We start from the raw sequence: 26,056 nt of genomic DNA, 5'->3' as shown, positions 1-26,056 counted from the left end.
GATCAGGAGTAGAATTTGAGAAAGTATATGTCTATATATGTATGTATATATGTATATGTGTGTATGTATACACACACACACACACACACATATATATATATATATATATATATACATACACATCTACAGTTATAAAGAAACATATCCAAACTTAATTGTAGCCTGGGGGTGGGGGGTGGGGAAGAACAAAAGCAAAAAAGTGCACAGCACAGAACAAAAGAAAACTTACAAGGAGGCAAAGATGGATAGTTCTCCAGATAACATGTATTATTTATCATACAGGCTTCCTTGAAATGAAAATTTATTGTTACATATTTTCAATCTTCTCATACATTCTGTGATGCACATGCCATACTTTTTTCCTTTCTTACTTTGTATTTAAGTTCCAATATTTAAATTTATGATATGTTTTGGTTTCTTTTCTCTATTCCGTATGTGTGTGTTCTGGCTTTTGAGTCTAAAATTAAAAAAAAAAAAAGAAATTACTCAGATAAGGTAAAAGACTAACAGAAAGAGGGGCAAGAAAATAAATAATTTAATAATTTAAAATAATAAGAAGAAAGAAATGTCCTATAGGCAGAGAAATAAGTAGGAAAAAAATCTTCTAAAACCGAAAGGTTAATATGTACACAAAACTGCAGAAAAGAGAATGATTATGCAATATATACAACTAAAAACGCACCACCACAACCATAGTATATTTATTTTTTTTTTTTGGTGAAAATTTGAGTCAAGTTCTTCCACACATTTTATTTTCTATATTTGACAGCAAATGCTTCTCTAAATGCCTGGATTTTGTTGTTGTTGCTGTTGCTGATGATGATGACAATGAGTGGCCTTACTGGGAAGGACAAGAAATAATTCCTACACAAAACTTCCACTTCCTAATGGGGTTTATTGAAGGATATTCTTTGTAATCAAGCACGAAAGGCTAAAAACAGGTTGAATATGGAAGAAGCCCTGAATCTTCACATTTCTGTCTTGAGGTAAGCTGCCTCCCAGGACAGCCTGGAGTGCAACCAAATGTGGATTCTAAGCTTTTTCATTTTCTAAAAGAAAATTTTATACCTGTCTTTGGAAGATGTCAGTGATGCTTTTCCAGTTTTCACTGCTTATTTCGTAGGTCAGGGCTTGGTGGGGAAGTGAGATACTATCTGTTACTTCTGCTCCCACATACATGCTTAGGGATATTTGAGCATTGTGATTGCTTGAAGGAACAAAAGAATGAGGGTGAGCAAAGGGGAAAAGACAATCTGCCTGCTTCCCTGGCTAACTTTGTGTATTTATTGGTCCTGTTCTCATGGATTTAGCTTAGGTTGGCTCTGAAAATATTTATCTGTGAATTTCCAAGAAGCCAGAGACTCACCTCTCCATGGAGATAACTATATAGTTCATTGGATAGGAACCTTCAAAGTTCAAGGAATACAATGTTAAAAAAAATAAAATAAAATGCCATTAAGTTTGTTTATAACCGAAATTTCTGACTTTTAAGTTTGAATTGTCCTGGAACATCCTCCAGACTTTAAAGCATGTAAGAGGGGCAGTGAAGAAATTAATGTTCACTCAGGACTTTTGGTCAGTACTCCACATATAGAATTGAGGATGAAATGAGATAATATTTGTGAAGTATTTTGCAAACCTTAAAGTACTATATAAATTTTAGGGATGATGGTGATGGTCATGGTGTTTTACTTCACCATTATTATGGATCAATAGGTGGGGAATGAAATAGGCCCTAAAGCAGCAGTAGACACCCTGAAAAAGAAAATGGAGGATATAAAGCTAATTTTTTATATAAAGCTAAATTTTTTAAATTTATAGAAATAATATATTTATATATGCATTTACAAAAATAAAAAAAAATTATTATTAGTGGAAAATCAAAAGGCAGAAAAACTGGAAGTGTGGAAGGTCTCTACAAAGACAATGAAACTGGATGTTAGAATTTGGAGGGACCAGGGACATAATATAAAAGTCAATAGCATCTAAGAAAAAGACAATGAAACAACGACAACAAAAACCCTTGAATGCCATATTTTATTAAATTATTTAAAAAATAACCTATACCCAGAAGTATTAGATTCAAATGGCAAAGTAAATAATCCATAAACCAGCACCAAGGAATAATTCCAGGTTTAACTTACCAGAAATGTTACTAGTACTTAGTACCTCCAAAAGCTCTAAGTCAAAGAGAAAATATTTCAAGAAACTGGGATTCTTTAGAAGAAGAAACAGATTACATACAGGTACAGGAACTCCAGAACATATAGTGCAGGACTACTCTTAATAAACAAAAATTAAAGAAAAGGCTGGAATACACCGTATCTAAAAGTAGAGATAAAAAAGTTTTATCCAAGGATAAATTATTCTTTAAAGTTGAACATAATTATTGTGTATGTGGAAGGGAGAAGAGAATCAAGGGATGTACTTTTAATACAATTAATTACAAAAAATCTCTTTAGAGAAAACCAAATATCATGGCATTATCCTCAACATGAATATACAGTGAACAAAAGTAACTTAAGACGTTTCCCTTGGCTGGCCGCGCGGAGCCCGCACGATGCCCGGAGTCACGGTGAAGGACGTGAGCCAGCAGGAGTTCGTGCGGGCCCTGGCCGCCTTCCTGAAAAAGTCAGGGAAGCTGAAAGTCCCCGAATGGGTGGACACTGTCAAGCTGGCCAAGCATAAGGAGCTGGCGCCCTACGATGAGAGCTGGTTCTACACGCATGCCCGGCACCTGTACCTCTGTGGCGGCGCCGGCGGGGGCTCCATGACCAAGATCTACAGGGGGCGCCAGCGCAACAGGGTCATGCCCAGCCACTTCAGCCGGGGCTCCAAGAGCATGGCCCGAAGGGTCCTGCAGGCCCTGGAAGGGCTCAAGATGGTGGAGAAGGACCAGGACGGGGGCCAGAAACTGACACCTCAGGGACAGAGAGACCTGGACAGAATTGCCGGACAGGTGGCAGCTGCCAACAAGAAACATTAGGACAAACCACACCAGATTCATTAATAAATTGCCTTGTTCTTTAAAAAAAAAAAAAGCAACTTAAGAAAGGTAAACAAATCTGAAAAGCTAGCTGATGGATCTAATGTTTATATATTGAAAGGGCAAGACAAGACCACTGGTTCTTTGGGATACCCACCTTTTTAAAGCATCATTTGGGAACCAGGAGGAAAAAAATCTCTGGGCTCTGATATTAATGAAATACTCTAGAATAGAGAGGGTTAGAGGGTAGGCAATGATATAATTTTAGAAGGTGAGCCCTATAGTTGAAGGTTATATAAACATAAAAATGAATGTTCTTATCTGAACTGAACAAAGAAAGGTAAAAAACAGTATTAGTACTAGTGGAATGGAAGTTGAATATGCTTATAGTTGGCATTCCTGGTTGATCATGTGGGACATTTGAGGCTTGTTTCCATCCCTGTGTGAATCAGGGCTAAAGGGCTTGTACTCTGGGATGATAAAGAGTCCCCTTAATAGATTCAGACCTAGAAGAGCTGATTCCACAGTGGCTATTTAAAAGAGAGTAAACCCACAAAAACTAGCCCTGTGACCTTGGGCAAGTCACTTAACCCCAATTGCCTCCAAAAAAGCAAAAATAACAAAATAAAAAATAAAAGAGAGTAAACTTTCACATTCCCCCCTGTAATGTAATACCCAAAGAAAGGTAACTTCCCAAGGTTCAGAATACCAGCATAGGTGCTCTCCATTTTATTCAGTGACAAACCAAGAACAGAGAAGGTCAAAACATGACATCATTCAAAATACAGCATTTACTAAGTGTGATTAAATAATCTCCAAGTACTACCCCACCCCAGGACCTTCCAATCATTCAATCAATTACAAAGTCCCAGTTCTAAATAGTACTCCACCCCTAGGCTATACCTTCATTTAGTCCACCACAAAACCCCTCTTCTCAAATGGAGATTAGTTTCCAAACATAAGTAAACTACATTCATTTGTTCAACCACAGAACACAAAAAGGTCAAAAGTTCCCCACCCCTGGATCCCAATTGAATCTACCCCAGAGTTACATCAATTTTAAGCACAGCACTTAATACCCAAATGGAGGTCTTTGCTTCATCTTGACTCTAGGCAAGTTCTCAGCAATCTTAGTTCCTGGGGAGACAAGGCTTAGCAAGGCCACGAGATACATTGCCAGTCCCTTCATTAATTCATCCTCTGTCTGTAGAACAGTCCTAGAACCCCTGAAAACATTAGCAAAACCCTCTCCCAGGATTTCTGTAAACATACAACAAGAAAATCCTTCTTCAGGGTTTCTGAACGAACAGAAAGGTTCCCAGACCCCTGCAACAACAGCAGTGTCCTTCACCAGTGGACAATATTCACTCTGTCTGCAGGACAGTCTCCAGACCCCTGCAACAACAGCACTGTCCTTCACCAGTGGACAGTATTCACTCTCTGTCTGCAGGACAGTCTCAGGGCTTCTTAACCAAAAGCCAGGTTCCAGGACTTCTTCAACAAAAGGTCTGTCTTTCACCAGTGGACAAATCTGGCAAAACAACATCAAAACAGACAGACAAAGTACCAGCAAAACAGCCATGTCTCCTCAGTCCTTGGCAGCTCCGGGGGCAGGTCTCAAAAGTCCAGGGCAATTCAAAGTAGCCCTCAGCAATCCTTCTCAGTCTCTCTCTCTGCCTCCACGAGGTGCTGCTTCCAAAAAGTTCTTCTGCCTCTCTCTTGTCTCTCCAAATCTACATCACCAGCTCCTCCCAGTTCAGAACTCTCTTTTCACATCAACAAGTCCATCCCACAGGTGGGATTAACAAGCTCTGGGTTTTAACACAATCAATTTGAAAACCAAGCCAATACAGGGGAATCTTTAATTGCCATTACTATCACCCCCCCCCCCCCCAACCAGCTCTCTCTTCCTTTCCAGTTACCAATCATGTCAGAACTGTTATGACGTAGTTTCTTAGAAGGAGTTTGGGAAAAAGAGTGGCTTGCCCTATTCTCTACCCAAGACATCATATAGCCATGTGCACATTACATCTAAAGCACTTAAGCTGTTCAGGCAAGCCTGAGCTTGGATTTGGGCTACCTCTTCTGTTTTTATTCTCTTCTGATCTTAGGTAAATAAGAGTCTATCCTAACTGGATGGGTTCAGGCTTGTAGGTAACTTTGAATGTGAGAGGTCTAGACATCCTGGATCCCATCAGATTGGAGCAAGAGGAAAGACCCCAGCACCAATTCTAGCATTCTTAATGGCCACTGACAAGAGGATTCACTCAAACCTGATTGTTTTATCAGAAAACATCTACTGGAAGCTGTTGAGGCAACATAGAGCCAAGGTGATTGTAAAATGCCTAATTAGCTGCAACTGCTTTATGTTTTGATGAGGTTTAAGTATCAGCATCCCAGAAGAATGTAATAGTAGTTTTAAATGAAATTACTGAATCCCATTTTAACATTGATTTTGTGAAATATACAGTTGTGAGTGCTTTGTAGCATATTATATATAGAAATAAAATACCCACCCTAATACCTTATTAATACATATTGTACACTGACTGTCTTTCTTCTCCCTCCTTTTGAGGGAAACTCTAGATGTGAATCATAAACTAAGATATAAGTAAATTATTTCCTCAGGCTGTAGAATGGGAGGGTAATGAACTGAAGAGAATCCTTCCTTCATCCACCCCCCCCAAAAAAAAAACTACCAGAAGTCAAATCTCCCCCCAGGATTGTACCAAGTACAGAATGAGTGAGTGCCTGGGTGCAGAGCAGAGTCTGGTAAAGAAAAGAGTTGTACAATACCCTGGACCTTGTATACCCAGCAACAATTCTTCATCATAAGAGTGGTAGAAATAAAGTGAGTAGAGGCCTGGGATAAAGTAGGAAGGGACAAACAGGGTGTCTGAATTGGAAAGCAGAGTTGGAAAAGGAATTCCCTGAAACAAAACAAACAAAAAGGAGGGGAGTAAATGAAGACCAAGGTAATGGAGCTAGAATGGTAAAGGTAGTGGAGAAGACTGGATTATTTTAAACGGAACAAATTGCAGATACTTAATGTTATCTTCTTTCTTTTCATCTATTTCTTTTTCCCTTCTTTTTCTTCCTCCTTCCCTAAATATGACGACAGGACTTTATGAAAGAGAAAACAAATATTTAAGATAATGTCTGTTCAATTCAACAAGGATTTACTAAGTGCCAATATACCAAACACAGTGTGAGTGAAGGGGAATGGAAAGATAAAAATGAAAACAATCTCTTCCTTGCCCTCAGGGAGTTTATGTCCTACTGGAAGAAAACAACTGGAGAGAAATAAATAAATAGAGAAATATAAACAAAGTAAATAAAATATAATTTCTGCAAGAATAGAGAGAGCTCACAAGGAGGAAAAGTCAAGGCAAACCTTGAATATAGCTAGGGATTCCAACAAGTGGAGATGAGGAGGAAGGGTATTTTAGGCGTAGGGCCTGTATAAAAACACAGAGGCAGACAATGAGATGTTGCACAGAGAAAACAGTAAGGAGGCCAATTTTACTAGAACATAGAGCATATGAGGGAATTTCATCTGAAACCAGGCAGGAAAAATTTATTGGAGCCAGACTGTGAAGGGATTTAAATTTCAAACAGAAAAGTTTGGATTTTATCCTAACTAAATACAATAGGAAGCCACAGAAATTTTTTAAGCAGGAAAATTTGGTCAGATCTGGGCTTTAGGAACATCAATTTGATAGCTAATGAGATAAAAACACCTGCCAAACAATAGAGGGTAGCAGAAAGGATTAGAAAGCAAAAGTCAAGAATTTGTCATATATAAGAATCTTACCTTAAAGATTCATTCAGAGTTAAAATGAAGGATTGGAATATCATTTATCAAGTTTCCACTGAAATAAAAAAAAATGAAAAAAGTGGCAAACATGATTTCACACAGGACAACAGTAAAAATGTATGTCCAAGAGAGACAAATATGGAAACTACATTTATGCTTAAGGGTCCTTATGATAGTACTTAATATCTGTCAGTATTTCCCCACAACAGGAGGAAGCATAGAGCTCTCCCATCATCACCACCACACCTCTTCTTTCTTCCTGTGTCAGGGACTAGTTTTCTCTAAAAGTCAACAAAGCTATCCCTGGGATTGGATTGGCCCTTCCTCCATTGGCAACTTCCAGGTCACCAAAGGGCTAATAATAATGATGATGATGATGATGATAACTGACATGGAGATATCTCTCACTTTGTGAACTTCTGAAGACCGAGGAAGTCATACCTTGAGGAGGGAGGCTGAGTCCAGAGAAGCTAAGTGTCTCTGTATCCTTATTACATACGCTTCCTATGTTAGGGTAAAGTAAAACTCCTTTTATTAATCGTTCAAGAGTGCCTCATCTCATCTGAACATTGAACCTGAGCTAAGAGAGTATTAGAATTAGGCCTGCCTCTAACAGCACTATAAGTAATGAAAAAAAAGCAGTTGTTAAATATAAATACTAAATACCATAGTGTATAAATGTATATATATATATATATATATATACATATATATATATATGTATTTATATAAATGGTCTTCAAAGTTAAAAAAGATCTTTGTAGTCAGAGGATAATCATTAGAGACTCTAATGTTCTTTCAAACTTAGACAGATAGATAAACAAGAAAGAATCTAAGGAGTAGAACAGAATATTAGATCAACTAGCTGTCATTGTCCTCTGAAAATAATTATTATTATTTTTTTAAAGCAATCAGGGTTAAGTAACTTGCTCAAGGTTACACGGCCAGTTATTTCTGGGTGTGGTGCTGAGTGCCTGAGCCCGGGATTCAATCTCCAGGTCGTCCCAACACTGGAGCCGGTGCTCTTACTCGCTGAGCCACCTGGCCTCCCCTAAGCAATTGGGGTTAAGTAACTTGCTCAAGGTTACACGGCCAGGTGTTTCTGGGTGGGTGCTAAGCGTCTGAGCCCAGGATTCGCTCTCCAGGTTTTCTCAACACTGGAGCCGGTGCTCTTACTTGCTGTGCTACCTGGCCGCCCCGAAAATTATTTTTTTAAGGATTTTAAGGAGCATACCTATTTTACCATTTTGTATAGCCCCTTTAACATTGATGCATAAACACAGAGAGCCAGAAATATTAAATGTACTTTTTACAGATTATAATGCATTAAAAATTACAACCATTAAGAAAATATGAACAAAGAAGACAGACTTAGAAGCTAAATAACATTAGGATTTCAGGCAGCATACAAAAAAAATTGTAGAGCATGTTTTTCTATATGTTTTTCACAGCCCGACCAAAATCTTTTGGCATGACTAAAGCAGCCCCAGGGTGGCAGGTTGTGCATGCAGGAGTGTTTTAAATAATGAGTCAAGGAAGAAATTATGGAAATAATAGATAATTTGTTAAAGTAAATGATAACAATAAGACAACATGTTGAAACTTATGGGATACAGTTAAAGCAAAGTTTAGAAAAAATATATAACACATATATACATACATATACAATAGCATAAGAAACAAAAAAATTGAATGAATTAAATGTGCCACTTAAAATTAATAAACAATCACATTAAAAAGTGTAAAGGTAAGGGGTGGCCAGGTAGCACATCGAGTAAAAGCACCAGCTCCAGTGTCAGGATGACCTGAGGATCGAATCCAGGCTCATACACTTAGCACCCACCCAGAAACACCTGGCCGTGTAACCTTGAGCAAGTTACTTAACCCCATTTGCTTAGGGGCAGCCAGGTGGCTCAGCAAGTAAAGAGCACCAGCTCCAGTGTTGGGATGACCTGGGGATCAAATCTGGGCTCAGATACTTAGTCCCACCCCCAGAAACAACTGGCTGTGTAACCTTGAGCAAGTTACTTAACCCCTATTGCTTAAAAAAAAAGTGTAAAGGTAGAAAATGTAAAAATCAGATATGCAAAATTGAAAAGAAAAAGACTAAGCAAAGAAAAAAAGAAAAACTAAGCAAAACAAAGAATATTTTGAAATAGCTGGTAAAAGAGATTTTAAAATTTGACTGAAAAAAGAGGGAAAAACAAATTACCAGTTAAAAATGAGAAGAAATTCATAGCACATAGAAAAGAAATAAGGAAAAATCCCAGAAACTATGTCCAATTATATGCTAATAAAACAGACAACCTATATAAAATGAATGAATATTTACAACAACAAAAAATCAAATATAAATTAACAAAACAAGGAATAAAGAACCTTAAGTAATCTGATCACAGAATGGTATATTGAATTGGACATAAACCCCCATATGAAGATAAAAACAACAACCATGGTTCATATAGATTTACAAGTAAATTTTATCAAAATTTTTTAAAAAAATAATTCATAAGTCACACAAATTATTTACAAAAAGAGAAGTACCTTCTTTTAGACAAACATGGTCTACTCTAACCAAATCAAGGAGAAAAAAAATTTAAACTATAGACCATTATCACCAATATCTAGCTATGGGAATTCTACTTTATTTTTGCTGCCTCTTTGAATCTTTATATGGGTCTCCAATAATTCAGAGTAGGATTAGTAGAACAACTTCAGAGACACTCTTACTTAATTTCTGAGAGAAGGAATACTGGAAGTTGAATTGCCTTGAGGTCATGCTAATCTCTCCTTGGATCATAAAAAAACAATACACTTTATGTTTATATTCTACTTTTCTTCTCATTCAGATTTCTACTTGAGAGATGAAATAATTCACACAGTGAATTACCATGAATCTTGACTTTGAGTGGCCTGGTGAGTGAGGTGAACACGTTATCTTCCCTAATTTTCATTAATTCATGAGTCTGAGCCAGATGAATGAACAGACCCTTCCCCCCTTCCCCATTTTTTTTTTCCCCAAGCAGCAGTTATTTGTGCTCAGGAAGATTTTCTTGTCTGTTCTGAGGGTCTGTGAGAAGCCCAGATTCAACAGAAAGAGATAGTGATAGCTATCTTTAACCGGGTAGAGAAGTATTTTGTCTATTTTCCTTTTCATTTTATTTTGTGTGCAATAAACTATGAGATCATATACTGAATGTGTGTTGAGGGAAAAGATCTCTGAGAGTGAATTATCCCAAAGGGTTGGGGAATAGGACCAAAATATAATTACATTCTGTGACTTAATATTTCATTTCATCCTTTAAATTGAGATCCATGACAGCAATGGGCCAAAATGCCCATTTTTGAGACAGGAGAACATGAGAGCTCACAGTGCACATTTATAAGGATCTAGGCAGGCAGGATATGTCTTGGTAAGTGTGAGGATTAATTGAAAGAGGTCTGACCTGGTAGCTCAAGTACAGCATCACCTGGTGGGTAACAGATATTGTACCTTGAGTTAATTTGACCCCCTTGGTGGCTGGATGTTTACTAATATGATAACACAGATGAGCTGATACTCTTAAGAAAATTCTACAAATGTATCTATTGTCACAGGTGGGAGTTTACTCTCACATGCATAATGATCATGTGGGAGTTTACAACCGTACAAGTTTAATACATATAAGCACATCAGATATCATGTATGTATGTATGTATGTATACACAATGTTATATAACTTCTAGTTTGTAATAGTGTCTTCCTCACAAGTACATTATGAAATGGGTAGTGCAGATACTACACATCCATATTATAAAATGTAAAATTAGGTCTAGATTTCAGCTGTAGCCCTTCTCCTTAAGGCTTCTTCAATTTGGTGAAGTGAGCAGATATGAGAAACTGTTTAGAAGTCAGAAAGGTCTAGTAACAAGAAAAGTCCAATCAAATCCCACTTACTTTTCTCCCATTTGCTTATGCTCATATAAACCACTTTTGTTTGATTGTATTGACTCTGGCACAGTAAATCTGTAACCCAGGGGGTCATTTTAATTTGTAACCTTACAAAAATAGTGACATTTTTCTTTTTGTGTGTTCTGATACATGCCTGAAATTATGTTCTGAGAAATAACATGGCTTTAATCCCCGAGCAATTCATGGCATCTTCAGCAAACTTAATTTTATGAGAAAATGGACAGCTGTTACAACAAAGCTGGTGTTGTTTGTTCAATCATGTTCTGAAGTAAAAGCTCACATGGAAAGGTCAGAAAAGTTGGGAGAGAAATTTGAACAAGCCTTCCTTCTTCTGTCAGCTCATTAATATTCAAACATTCAAATGAGGCACCATGTGCACAAACCCCTAAATTGTATCTGTACTACTTCACTGGACATACTGAGGATTTCTGACAAGATCAATTACCTGTTTCTTTCAGTTCACTCAAAGGTCGGAACCAGCTATCATTCAACTGGTTGTCTTGCACAACCATGTTCTTATTTAATTCATGTGTGGGCACAACGTGGGTATAATGCATGGAGAGAGTATTAAATAAAGAGAAATGTGTCATAATTTTCTTCTCAGTCAAGCACCATGAAAGCACCAATCAATCCAGCTGAATGTAGCCTTTACCTTCAGCAGCCAAAGGAGAGCAAACATTTACTATTGCCTTTCTTTAATGGAAAAATCACATTAAAGAAATAGACTCAGTTTACATGATTTAAGAAGTTAGAAATATGGTTCATCAAGGATTTCTTGAACACTTATTCTCTGTTCAAGTCTCTACTTTGGGGGCATATATTGGGAAGATAATAGCAGCACATAGATAATGGAACAATATAAAACAATATATAAGAATGGTTAAGCAAGATGACAAAGTATTAATATTAAAGTCAATAAACCAGTCAAGAAGTAGTTATTAAGGGGCTGCTAGGTGGTGCAGTGGTCCTGGAGTCAGGAGGACCTGAGTTCAAATCCGACCTCAGACACTTGACACAAATCTAGCAGTGTGACCTTGGGCAAGTCACTTAACCTCAATTGCCCTGCCCTCTCCTCTCCAAAAAACAAACAAAAAAGAAGTAGTTGTTAAGCCCCAATTATGTGATAGACACTGTATTAAGTACTGGGGATATGAAAACCTCAAGAGATCTATCTATATTTTACTGGGTAGAAGGTTTGGTATGGACAAAAAGTGCTATGAACTCACAGCAAACTGGGGAGATCAGTATGAACTTAGAAACTCAAGGGAGGTTTGCAGCATTCATGTAATTTAATGGAAAAAGCCCTGAATATGGAGTTTGAGGACCTGGATTCCTATCCTGGCACTGCCAATAATTAGTGATGTGATTTTGGCCTCAGCTTCTTCTTGGGCAAAATAAGGTGGTTATACTAACTGACCTCTAGCATCCCTTCCAGTTCTCAATCTATGAGTCTATCCCTGTATATCATGAAGGATGGATATTATTGAGAGAGGCAGAAAGGAACTCAGCCCTAGTATTTCTTCAGTGTCCACTCTATTTTTCTTATTATTTTTTTTTCTTTAACCTTTCTAGCAGCCTATCTTTTAATCACACACATTTCTTCCCCAAATCAAATGGAGACATGTCATCTTAATTGATTGCTTCTTCTCATCAGTTTAAAGACATGAGACTCTGCTTTCTTGGGCCACATTTGTATCCACGGGACAAACCTGTCTGTCACAACCCCAATCATATGTCAATTTGCCCTGATGGTTCAGTTGGCCAGAATGAGAGAGCTGGTGCATCAGGATCCATCTCCCCTGTAGAGGCAAAAACAGTTTCCCTCCCACTTCTCGAACTTGTGACATAAGTGTAATTCTGTTCCGTCTTTGGTGTTTATATTTCCGGACATTTTGAGCCAGGTGTTCTATGATTCCCTCATTGATCATCCTGTAGTCAAAGTTATGTGGATGGGGTTCGGGTTAGTGTGTTTTTGCTCTTTTTCTTTTGGATCCTGTTCCCCTCAGAAATCAATCCCAAACACCTCCTTCACTGAGCATCACTGAATGTTCAGAAGCTTGTCTTCATATTCCTGAAAGACTGCCAAGCCCCAAAGAGGAGATTTTAGGTGCCATCAACTTGTCCAAATGCCTCAGAACATCTATCTGCAAAATAGGGAGTCCTTTACCTGACACGACTTGTGTGCTATTGGGTGCACTCATTGTCCTTTCAGGTAGTGAGCCAGGACCAAGTACTTTCTCCTAAACTTGAATTCTGACCATCAACACCAATCACACTGGGCTAGATCGGGGGGATTACAAACAGTACTATGAACCCTTAGAACATTTATTTGTTTGCACCATTCATAAGGCAATTATTACATTATGCTTTGTATGGTTTCCTACTTCTTGTATGCTACACACATATGCCTACTTCTTCTCATTGCCATTTCCCCATAATGGAAGACTTTCCTTAGCCTATCTAAAACTGACTTACTCTTCAGTCTTCCTAGATCAAAGCCCACTGCCTCCAGGATGCCTCCCAATCTTTTTTTTTTTTTTTAAGCAATTGGGGTTAAGTAACTTGCTCAAGGTTACATGGCCTGTTATTTCTGGGTGTGGTGCTAAGTATCTGAGCCCAGATTTTTTTTTTTTAAAGTAATCGGGGTTAAGTAACTTGCTCAAGGTTACACTGCCAGTTATTTCTGGGTGTGGTGCTGAGTATCTGAGCCTGGATTTGATCCAGGTCATCCTGACACTGGAGCCAGTGCTCTTACTCGCTGAGCCACCTGGCCACCCCTAAGCGATTGGGGTTAAGTAACTTGCTCAAGGTTACACGGCCAGGTGTTTCTGGGTGGGTGCTAAGTGTGTGAGCCCGGGATTCGATCTCTAAGTCTTCTCAACACTGGAGCCGGTGCTTCTACACCCTGTGCTACCTGGCCGCCCCCTCAGCCCAGATTTGATCCCCAGGTCATCCTGACACAGGAGCCGGTGCTCTTACTCGCTGAGCCACCTGGCCGCCCCTCGATGCCTCCCAATCTTGTACTAAGCTCACTATCTTTATGATAATGATAAAGGAGTGCAATACTCGTTGTACCAGTCATATGTCCGTCAAATGTTGCTTGATGACATATTTTAATGTCATATCATTTAAAAGTTATAATGTCCTCATTTCACATGAAGAAGTGGAGATTCTTAGAGGAGAAGTGACTTTCCCAAGGGTACAACACCAGCTAGGGAAGAAACTGGGACTAGAATCCGAGTTTCCTGACTCAGAGGCCAACACACTGCCCTTCCCATTGAACCGCACCACTCTTGTCTTTTTCATTCATGTATTTATTATGTCTCCGGCTGGATTGTAAATCCCTTGTGAAGAGAACTGTATTTTATACTTCTTTGGAATCCCCAGCACTCTCCTAATTAGTACTATTTGCTCAGTCAATATTTCTCTATTTAAGGAATAATATTTTTTCTCTCCAGGATGCACTCCTGACTCTCTTTGTGGACTTTCTCTACAATGTTGCCTTGTTTCTTGTTGTCTTCTCCCATTAGAATGCAAACTCCTTTGAAGGCAGGGACTGTCTTTCCACTTATATTTATATTCTCAGTACATAGCACAGTGCCTGGCACATTGGAAGCTTTTATAAATGCTTGTTCTCTTGATTTTAAGAATATCAGTAAACCACATGTTAGCCCTCTCTAAACTAAATAATCCTAATTATCTTTATTTTTTTTCTTTTGAGGGAGGTGTCTCATAATTGTTTCCAAGTATTTAAAAGACTTTTAAACAGGATATCTCAAAAGTTTTAGTACAGTTTTAAGCTTGATTAGGACTTTTGGGACACCCTGTACAAAGTTGACACCAGATGGTCTCTTGCTTTGCTATTTGAAGGAGTGAAAAGAGATTGACTTCTGCTAAAGCATAGGAGTAGAAGTACTTCCCCTACTTTTTGGATTTCTTTTTGCTTATATTTCCTAACATGGTCACTATGCTTCTCTCAATTCTTTTTCTTCCCTACAACTTGACAGCTCAAACATCCCTCCTAAATGAAGCCTACGTGAATTACCCACAATCCTTTGTCTCCTTTCTTCAGGGTCTCATCATTATCTTGGAGTTTTATCTATCTGTTTTGTACTTCAACTCAAAGAACATAGAGAAAGGGACATCAGAGATCATCTGATTCAATCTCTTAGCTTTACAGATGAGAGAACTAAGGCACAGAGTGTTAAAGTAATTTTCTCAAGATCACACAGCTTAATTTCTAATTGTTTTCAAGCATTTTCATGTGTTTACTTTCTCTCTAACTAGACTGAAATTTCCTCAGTGGGCAGTAACTGAGTCTTCTATTATTTTTGGCTTACTGGACTAATGTGAAATTGTGTGACTGTAAGAGGCTTTAAATATTGTAATAGAACAAAAGAATCAGGAGGCTCCCTCCTCTTCCTGGAATTGTTAGATCTCATCTTGTTTGGGTGATTAGATGATCTAAGGAGCTTACTAGCCTTCCCTATAATTCCATGATCTCTTCTAATATATGATATTTTCCCCTCAATCACATGTAAAAACAATTTTTCTATATTTAAAAAAAGTTTTGAGTTCTGAATTCTATCCCTCCTTTTCTTCTTCCCCTCCTCCCTCCTTGAGATGGTAAGCAATCAGACATAGGTTATATACATGCAATCTCCTATGAATTCTTGATCTTTTTTTTCTGATCACTATTAGACCCTTAGACTGAGGAAACTCATGGTTCACCACGGGACTCAAATATGAGTCCATACAATGTTCATTAATTTATAGAAGCTGAAATTATAAATTAGATAACATCTTAAGTATTTAGGTCTGTTGGCCAGATTTTAAGAATATGAAAACAGGAGCATTCATTTTAAAGATACAGGCACACACTAAATCATTACCACGTGCTGTGTGCTGAGAATACAAAGACAAATCTGGGATTGTCCCTGCTGATATCCTACTGAATGCAGAGCATATAGAAAGGAGCAAAACCATATCAATAGGCAGTCTGGAAGTGATGTCACATGAGGCTCGTTTATAGGAATTGGGAATGATTAGCCTGGAAGAAGAGAAATTTTAAGGAGATGTGATAACTGTCTTCAAATATTTGAAGGGCCCTCATGTAGAGACTTATTCTGTGATTTATTTTTATTTTTTTGAGGGCAATTGAGGTTAAGTGACTTGCCCAAGGTCACCTGACTAGTAAGTGTTAAGTGTCTGGGACCGGATTTGAACTCAGGTCCTCCTGACTCCAGGGCCAGTGCTCTATTCACTGCGCCACCTAGCCACCCCCTATTCTGTAATTTTTACCAAAAAAAAAAAAAACTAAGACATGGCAGACTTCAATATAACATAAGAAAAAATTTTATAACAGAGCTGTCCAATAATGGAGCTATCTTTGTAAATAATGACACATACATACTGAGGCAAATGAAAAGTTTGAGACATAGTTTCTAGGTAATTAATAATCAATTTATTAATTAGGCTAGCAGATAATCAATAAATTGAGGTGAGTGGTTCTCTCATAACCAAAGGAGAACTTTGGAGCCCCTTCAGTGCTTAAATACCTTTGGAAAAGTGGGAGTCCCAGTAGGCAGAGATCAGTTCTGACTAGTTAACAATTAATAAGAAAATTAAAATTATAATGAGAGGCCTTTTCTAATGAGCAGCTAGGTAGTGACTTTGATCTAGTCACCTCTTGGACAAAGACACTCATCTCCATCCAGACAACTTAAGTTGAACCCAAAGGGTCTGATTTCACCTAGATTAGAGTCTCTTTACCCTTTGATCAGAAATAAGCTCTCCCAGTTGAGTGGGGTCCCACACACCAAATCCCCTCCCCCCCTCCCCTTAAGATTGAGGATTATGGCTCATCATCAAAGCTGTACTTCATGAAGACTGGACTTTGAATAAGGAAATAAAAAGAGGAAAAAAACCTATTAAGTAATCAAAAAGAGGATCTTTGGGTACTGTATATAAAATTGGTTATTAATATAATAAGATAATAATAATTTTTCTCAATATATATGTGTATACATACGTGAGTATATGTAGATACATATATATCCTTCATAGACAATACAACCACCTTTCAAGGGTGCCCTCTAGGGCATTCCTGCATTGTGAAGCGGGGTGGGCTAGACGTCCTCTAATGTCCCTTCTAGCTCTGTGACACTCGAGGAGTGTCCATGATGTGTGTTTAAAAAACATTGGACTCTTTCCAGAAGTTTCAGTTCTATTATTTACTACATAATTATGGGCAAGTTCTTCTGTTTAGGTGAGACAAGGCAACAGACATCTATTAAGTACTTAGTACCAATCAGGCACTGTGTTAAGTACTGGGGATAAAATACAAGCATAAAGAAAAGTAACCCCTGCCCTTGAGGAGTTTACATGGGGAGAGACAATACACTAGAGGCAGCTGAAAAGGAGAGAGGGGGATGATATCTACATAGGGTCACAGTGCCATAGAGGTGAAGAACTGGGCGTCAAATGCACAGCTAGGGGAGGAATGAAGCATGGCTCCTCTGGGCTAATCCCCCAAATGGAAGCAGCAGGAGGAATTCACCAGTGGGAGAAGTGGATGGAGATTCCAGGGTGAGAAGGCCTCAAGAGCTAAGAGAAGCTCCAGCACTGTTTGGTTATTTGCAACAGAGAGGTCATACTACTTGTACTATCCACCTTGACTGGGTTGTTATGAGGAAAACACTAAATTTTTAAAACACTCATCAATGTGTGCTAACATTATGTTCTATGACTCATAGACAAGTAAACTAACATTATGATTCTCTGACTCAAAGACAAGGCAGTTCAGAAGTCTTTCATACAAATACAAGCATCTATGCCCATTTTGGATGGCTAAAATCCCAGGCCAAAAGGCAAGATCATCCTCATTCCCTGATGTACATTTTTTCATGATATTCTCTCATCTTCTTCCTTTGTCCTAGTGGCATACTTAACACACTCTATGGTTCCAGAGGATTTATAAGTTTGTTGTTGAGGATACTCTGTTTGCGGAGCAGATCACTCCTAATCCATGCTTGCCAACCTGTGTGACTGACTCTTATCCATGTTCTCCCATAAATCTGTTAGAGAAGGTCCATCCAGTATACTGGGAGCCTCTATAAAGTCCTATCGCAAAGCCTCATCATGACATAGAGATAACACTTTATTCTATAAGACCATTCCAACAGAGTAAAAAGCTCTGGCTGAATCACCATGGTGGAGGGGCTTTGCATAGGGTCCATGAAACAATCTATTATTTCTTTCTAAGGAGCAACCTGGATAAACATAGAGAAGCTCACCACCAATAGACTGGATGCTTGTCTATGATAACTCAAGCACTTTGCTTTCTTAAAATTCCTCCACCTTAGTGACTCAATGTGCCCCAAGACAAGAGTATCATATTCTTATCTACCCTGCCTACTCTCATTAAAAACAGAGCCTGAGGAATTCCACAGAATAGTATTAAATGGAAGATCTTATGAGTAGCATCTGAAGAGCACTGGATTTGGAGTCAAAATGTCTGGATTCTAGTTTTGGCTCTAACATTACCCCCTGTATTCTTGGGCAAACCATGTAACTGTTCTGTGACTCAGTTTCCTCATCTGCAAACTGAGGGTGTTAGGACTTGATCCCCAGGGTCCTTTCAAACTCTGAAATGCTAATTTCCATGATCCTAACAAACTATCAGTAAATGGAAATGAAAGAAATAGAGAGGAAATGCATTGTTATGATCTTTTACTTTGGAAACTGAAAACCTCATTCTAGTGTGGTAGGTAAATTTTTTCCCATATAAAGTGAATCAGGCATGCTTGTGACTTATGAGGGGGAAAAGGATTAATATCTCTGTGAGTGGAAAGAGACAAGAGAATCTTAAAAGACATCATCATAATTCAGGCAAAGTCGGCCAAGGGGCCTCTGAGAATGAAGCATTAGGGGAAGAAAATGGAGTCTGTGTGATTTAATGAGAGTATTTAAAAATTCAAGTCAATTCAAACATTTTATTAAATTGTAAAGTCCAAAGGAAAAACTAAGTCAGGGTAAATACGTGGAAATGACAAATTCTATGGAAGAGTGAGGAAGCTGAGGTTTCCAGAGAAAAGGTAAAGAGAAGAGGCAGAATGATTAATAGTGTACCAACTTTAAGGTTTTAAGGGAATAAGAAGGGCATTACCAGATACACTACACCAAGGAATACACAGAGACAGAGTCCTATTAATAAATGAAAAAGGGAACAAAATCAATGATGAGTTTAAAATGCCTGAGCATCCCAACTGTGCTTAATAATTGATCTTTAAAATAAATCAACACATTCATTTTGGCCCCTACTATGTCTAACATCCTGTGCCTGTTTAAAAATACAGAGAAATGTTGGAATGATTGAAAGGCAATGGGATAAATCTAACTGGTCCATAAACATTTTTCAATGCCCCAAACACTTATTAGGGTACTGGATACTGGGGATGCAAAGATGAAGAAAAGACAACCTGTGTTGTAAAGGAACTTTCACTCTATGTGGGTATGTGTCGGGGAAGGCATATGTGAGGTCTGTTAGAGGAGATCACTTACACAGCTCTCCACTGTATGAGACTGAACAGCTGGCCTCTGGAAGAGTTAAGGAATGTGGAATGGAAGAGTTTTGGAGAAATATTGAAACATTAGGAGACATTTTGTGTAACTGATTGTGGTCTGTTAACCACTTGGTGAAGAGGAGTCTCTTCATTGGCCCTGGCTAAGGAACCAAAAGTGGGGGGTGGGGGGATGAAGTAGGGAGTGGGATAACAAGGCAGGGATGGAGTCATTGAGAGGGATTTAAAGTCAGCCTCAGATTCTTTCTCTTCATTTGACTTCTCATCAACTGATTTCTTCCGGCCAAATGGCAAAGAGAGGAAATGCTGTAAAGGAGAGGGCTGACATTTGACCCTGTGAAAACTGTACTCACTTCTTTGCCTCAGTGTTGGTTTTTTTTGTTTTAGATGAAGGAGATTAATCTGGAGGCTTTAAACTTGTGGATTTTGAAAAGTTAGGAGAGTGCGTCATCTGGGAGGCCTGGAGTCAAGTCAGTGCTAGGTTTTGCAACCAGTCCAACATCAATACCACCAAGGAGTAACCCCTGGGACCCAGCTCAGAGGTACCTGAGATAAGATCTTATTCCTAAGTGATGCTGCTTTGAGACATGAACTTGATAGGATAAATGCTATGTAGAAACCACATTAAATCTGCAACCACTTTCTCCAGACCCCAAGTTGAATAGGAGCGAGTATGCCCCTAAGGCTTTTAAAAAATTATCTTTTAATTGTTTCAATCAGCAAAAATCTGCCTTTTCTCCTTTCCATCCCACTACCCTTCAACTGAGAACAAAAGAAAAACCAAATCTATTACAAACATGTATTGTCAATCAAACCAGATTTCCATATTGTTTTTTGTTGTTAGTCATTTTCAGTTGTATCCCACTCTTTGGGTCCCCTTTTGGGGTTTTCTTGGCAAATGCAGTAGAATGGTTTGCCGTTTTCTTCTTCAGTTCATTTTACAGATGAGGAAACTGAGGCAAACAGGGTTAAGTGACTTGTCCAGGGTCACATAGTAAGTGTCTGAGACAGAATCTGAACTCATGTCTTCCTGACTTGAGGTCATTGTGCCACCTAGTTGCCCCTAAAAGATTTCCACATTGGCCATGTCTAAAAAACCTTGTACATTCTTAGAATTTATTTTGCTTAGGATCAATCACATTCTTAATCTACCCGTCCTATTTACCCTCTCCTCATTCTCCCCTTTTCCTTTTTTTCTATTGAGTGAAATCCATTTCTTTACCCTCCTCTTTCAACATATACATATGCATTTATATATATACATACATACATACACATGCACACATACGCACACACACACACATACATACACATACACACATACATATCATCTGAATTGATCAATGGAAGTAAGAATACTCTCCCTGAGAGGGGGCCCACATCTTCCTGGTAAACCCACACTAAGTTTCTTTACAAACCTCAAAAAATGGGAACCCTAGCTTGAAATAGAACAGTTCAAAGAATATATGCATATTCTTACTTCCTTTGCTAAATTCAGATTATATATATTTTATAAAAGTATATATGAGAGAGAGAAAATATATATATTATATTTTTAATTCCTTTGATCAATTCAGATGAGAGTAAGGTTGAAAAGGCAGCTGCTTTCCTTACCCCTCTTCCTTGTTTGTATAGATATATACTTGTGTAGCCTGATTATGAGAGATCCACCCCCTACTCCCCCCATGTATTCTTCCTTTCTTCTCTTTCTCTATTTTTCTCTTAAGATCATCAAGATATAGCAGAACCACTCCCATCCATAGTCTAATTAGATTCACACTATGACCCTTGATAATGATAGGGTTCAGTGGGGAAATGTGTCATCTCCCCATATTAGAATGTAAGCAACTTATTCTATTTTACTCCTTTTTCATTGTTCATTCATGTTTACTTTTTTATGGTTTGATTCACTCCTTATTTGAACTTCAAAGTTTATATACATCTCTGATCATCTTATCATGAAGGCTTAGAAGTTCTCTGTTTCATTAAAGGTCTATTTTCCCTCCTGTAACATTATATTCAGTTTTGCTAGGTAAGTTATTCTTGGCTCTAAGCCTATATCCTTTGCCTTCTAAAAAATCAAATTCCCAGTTCTCTGCTTCTTTGTAGTGAAAGCTATTAAGTAATGTCTGATCCTGACTGTGACTCCTTGGTGCTTCAATTCTTTCTGACTACTTTTAGCATTTTTTTATTTGACATGGAAACTCTGGATTTTAGCTATGATGCTCCTAGAAGTTTTCATTTTGGGGTTTCTTTCAGGAGGTGACTGCTGGCTTCTTTCTATTTCCATTTTGCCCTCTGGTTGTAAGATATCTGGACAGTTTTCTCTTAAGATTTTTTTGAAATAGGATGCTTTTTGGTCTTTTTTGGTCATGGAATTCAGATATTCCATTGCTTATCAATTATTTTTCTCCTTAATCTGTCTTCCAGGTCAGTTGTTTCTTCTATGAAATACATTATATTTCCTTTTATATTTTCAGTCTTTTCACTTTGTTTTAATATTTCTTGTTGCCTCATGGAGTCATTGGCTTCTATTTGGTCCATTCTCATTTTTAGGGAGTTTATTGCTTGGGTAAGGTTTTGTGTCAAGCTGTCAGTTCCCTTCCTTTTCCAATTCTTTCTTCCATAGCTCTCATTTTTTTCCCCATTTTTCCCCTCCATCACTCTCATTGAATTCTTAGAAACATTAAAAAACTGTAGTTAACTCTTGATTCATGTCTTCCAGGAATTAAATTGAGTTTTGCCCAAGCTGTGCTCTCGGAGTCATCTGCTCCAAGGCAAGGTCTGATTGTTGCCTCCCTTGATCAGAGCCCTTCAAGTGCCTCTTATTCTGCCCTGGTGCTGATCTGGTGATGCGTCTGGTAGTGCTCCCATATGGGCCTGGGACCTCCTTTTGTCCTGGTGCACAGCTTCTCCGTAGACACTGGAGTGTCCATGTGTGACAGGCTCCTGGCCCAACCTATCTGCAGTGTCCCCAGACCACTCTATTTGTTTTCCCATGCCAATCTAGGTTAGACAAATAACTCATTGTGACTTTTTCTGATTCCCCATTAGTATTTGATCTGATACATTTTCTAGATCTGTTTACAGGAGTTTTGTAGAGGGAACTCAGCTATACTCAGTGTTCTTATAACCTTCCACTCATGCCCCAAAGATGTTTGAGGAAAATATTTGTACTTCTATTTGTGGGATATCTTTCAAGTAAGTTATCCCACTTTAGAAGTTAATTGATTGACTAAATGCAACTGAGGTATCAATTGTGGTTAACAGTGGGGGGAAACACATCAGCATGGGGGGGGGGGTCAAGACAATTAGTATTAAAGAAGCTCTAATATTAGACACCTCAACCCCTCAGTCCTACTTCTAGAACCCTGAAGGGAAATGTAAATGGCCTGGATCTGGAATAGTGAGTCCAGAGCATACTTGCTACAATGATGTCAAACTGTCCCTGGAGCCAAAGGACCTGGGCGTAAGTTATGCCTCTGATGCTGACTACCCCGTATGATCTTGGGTAAATCTGTACTTAGTGAGTTGGACTAGAGGACCCCTTCCATCTGTTCTAGTTCTAGATACTAGATCTACTTGGTCAGTGTTTGGGCCCTGATTGACTCAGAGTGAGTATAAATAGCAAGTGTTTCTGTTTTGGCCTGAAACCCTGAGTCTCTTCCCCTCTCGGATTGATTTTTTTTTTGACTAGATAAAAGAGGCCATTCTCACCTCATTTCTTACCTAGCCTTAACAACTGAATGAGCATGGCTTCTGTCACACAGAGACCTGTTAAAAACCTTGCATCCAGGGCCCCCTCCAGTCATCCTGATCCATATCTGGCCCTTGGAACCAGATGGCTCTGGAGGAAAAAGTGAGGCTGGTGACTTTTTGTGTTTGTTTGGTTTATTTTTTTGCTTTTTGGAGGGGGTGGGCAGGGCAGTTGGGGTTAAGTGACTTGCCCAAGGTCACATGGCTAGCAAGTGTCAAATCAACTTTTTAAGACAAAATCATTTGGAAAGAAACAGGGAGAAATTCTGGGACAACAGAAGGCTGCTGCTGGGGGAGTTGCCAACCAGAAGATAGGAAAAAAAGGGCAGAGCAGAGCAAGGAGAGTTCAGAGAGGACCTTACTAGGCTTGTGGCTGCTTAGAGAAGGAAGTATCTAGCTAAAGTTAGGTGGCCAAATGCTGGTGATAGTTGCATCATAACATTAATTTAAAAGAGCTAAGATTCTTTCTCATCAACATGTCAAAAGCAGTCCTCTTCTTCCCCCTCTTCTACACTTCCTTATATATGTACAAATACCCACATTCTTCCATTCATTCTGATTTGGGGAATTTCTAAGGATCCTTATCCCAATATTTAATCAATTTCCAAGTCCCATTGATTCTAACTCCACATTATCTCTATCCTAAATTTCCTTCTCTCTAACCACACAGCTACCACTCAGGTCTGGGTCTTCATCATTTCTTGTTTGTATTATAGCAATAGTCTACTAGTCCTGTGCCCTGCCTCAATTCTATCTCTTCTCCATTGCTGCCAAATTGATATTCTTAAATCACAGATTTAGCCATGTCATTCCCCAGTTCAAAACGTTTCAGTGGCTCCTTATTATCTCTAGGATAATATCCAAACTCCTCCATTTGACATTTAAATTTCTTCACAGGCTGGCTCTAAGATATATTTCCAAACTGATTTAAAGCTCCCCTCCCAACTCTCCCCTTCACATCCTACATTCCTGTCAAACTAGCTTATTTGGCAGTTCCCAGGATATATCATTCCATTTCCAATTTTCCCTTTCTTTTTCTGTTTCCAGAATTTAGCACAGTGTCTTGAACATAGTAAGATCTTTATTGCCTGTTAAGTGACTGACTCTAGTCTCTGCCTTTTCATAGGCTCTATCTTCTCCCTTCACTCACCCCACCTGAGCCTGGGATATTGTTTCTTTTCACCTCTGCATCATGGAATACTTCTCTCCCTTCAAGACTCAGGTAAAGTACCACCTCCTACTTGAGGTCTTGTCTGATCCCCCCATTTATTAGTACTCATGCCCATCTCCACATGAATTTATGTTTTTGTATGTATATTACGTTGTATATCTACATATTCATACATATATGTACATGTATACATATACACACTGTGTATTTGTAATTTTTCTATTCAGTTTTTTTTTTTAAAAGCAATCAGGATGGGGCGGCCAGGTAGCACAGCAAGTAAGAGCACCGGCTCCAGTGTTGAGAAGACCTGGAGATCGAATCCCGGGCTCGGACACTTAGCACCCACCCAGAAACACCTGGCCGTGTAACCTTGAGCAAGTTACTTAACCCCAATTGCTTAGGGGTGGCCAGGTGGCTCAGCGAGTAAGAGCACCGGCTCCAGTGTCGGGATGACCTGGATCAAATCCAGGCTCAGACACTCAGCACCACACCCAGAAATAACTGGCCGTGTAACCTTGAGCAAGTTACTTAACCCCGATTGCTTAAAAATAAAGATTAAAAAAAAAAAAGCAATTGGGATTAAGTAACTTGCTCAAGGTTACACGGCCAGTTATTTCTGGGTGTGGTGCTAAGTATCTGAGCCCGGATTTGATCCCCAGGTCATCCCGACACTGGAGTCGGTGCTCTTACTTACTGAGCCACCTGGGCACCCCTATTCAGTTCTTTCCAATAAATTCTTCCCTTAAGGGCCAGGGCAATTTTCATCCATTTTTGCATTCCCAGTGCTTAGCATACTACCTGGTACATAGCATGTGTTTAATAAATACCTTTATTCCATAATCTCTCCCCAAATAGTTAAACAGTTGCACATCTCTCTCTAACTTAATAACATTTCACATATGCCTCTTTCTCTAATCTCACGTCTCTACCCCAGTTCAGGCTTTCAGCACCTCTCACCTGAACTTTGGAAATAGCCTAGTACATGGCTTCCCTTCCTCAAGCCTCTCTCCTCTTCAACACATCTTCTAGATAGTTTCCAAATACCTTTTTGTAAATTGCAGTTTTGACCATTGATGGGATCCTAATAAAGCTACCCTCACTGACAATATTCTGTCTTCATTAGAGGCCCAGCCCCACTGAACAGCAGCCCCACTATACCATTCATGCCCCAAAGATGTTTGAGGCCCCCCTGCCAGTGTCCCAGCTTCTTCATATATGCCTCACAGCTCATTGGAATAACAGGTGCGTCCCTGAACTCTTAGTTCCCAAAGAAACAGCAGGTGTGTCTATGTGGTGGGAACCCAGCTACTACCTCTACCTAGTCACTGCCCCCAGACCCATCCCCATAGAAACAGGTGTATTCTTGTAGTCAATCATAAGCATATCATCCATCTAGCCTAAGACAGGACCACAATACCTGACTGTCTTGACCAGACAGGACCACAATAGCTAGTCAACTGGAGGGCAGCATTACCAGATTGTTTAACCACCGAACCATGGACGGGTCCCCTCCTCCATCACCTAATCCCTTAACAAACTTCTCCTGCCTTTTTAATATTAATCATATTTCTATATTCTGTGTAAATTTTGATTATGTAATCAGCATCTCCACCCTATAAAAATCCATCTTGCTTTCTCAGAAGTTGCTGATTACTCTTGGAACTTAACCCACTTCATGAGAGGTGTCAATCTTAATAAATACCTATACTTGGATTAGAGGTGACCTGACTCTGAATTCTTTGAGACAGTTCCACCACAACACATCATGAAACTGCAACAGTTTTTGGGTGGG

The 26,056-nt window shown here is 38.9% G+C and overlaps 1 pseudogene; it reads left to right on the top strand.

Moving 5' to 3' along the window:
* The first annotated feature begins 2,520 nt into the window (after positions 1-2,520).
* On the top strand, positions 2,521-3,025 carry LOC138142808 (small ribosomal subunit protein eS19 pseudogene; annotated as a pseudogene).
* Positions 3,026-26,056: the final 23,031 nt, after the last annotated feature.

The sequence above is a fragment of the Petaurus breviceps genome, unplaced genomic scaffold (genome assembly GCF_028583685.1).
Source record: "Petaurus breviceps papuanus isolate PSGF00001 unplaced genomic scaffold, PetGlider_PUasm1.0 90604, whole genome shotgun sequence".
Lineage (NCBI taxonomy): Eukaryota > Metazoa > Chordata > Mammalia > Diprotodontia > Petauridae > Petaurus > Petaurus breviceps.
The sequence above is the reverse complement of the archived record's forward strand: the minus strand, read 5'-3'. Positions and strand labels throughout refer to the sequence as shown.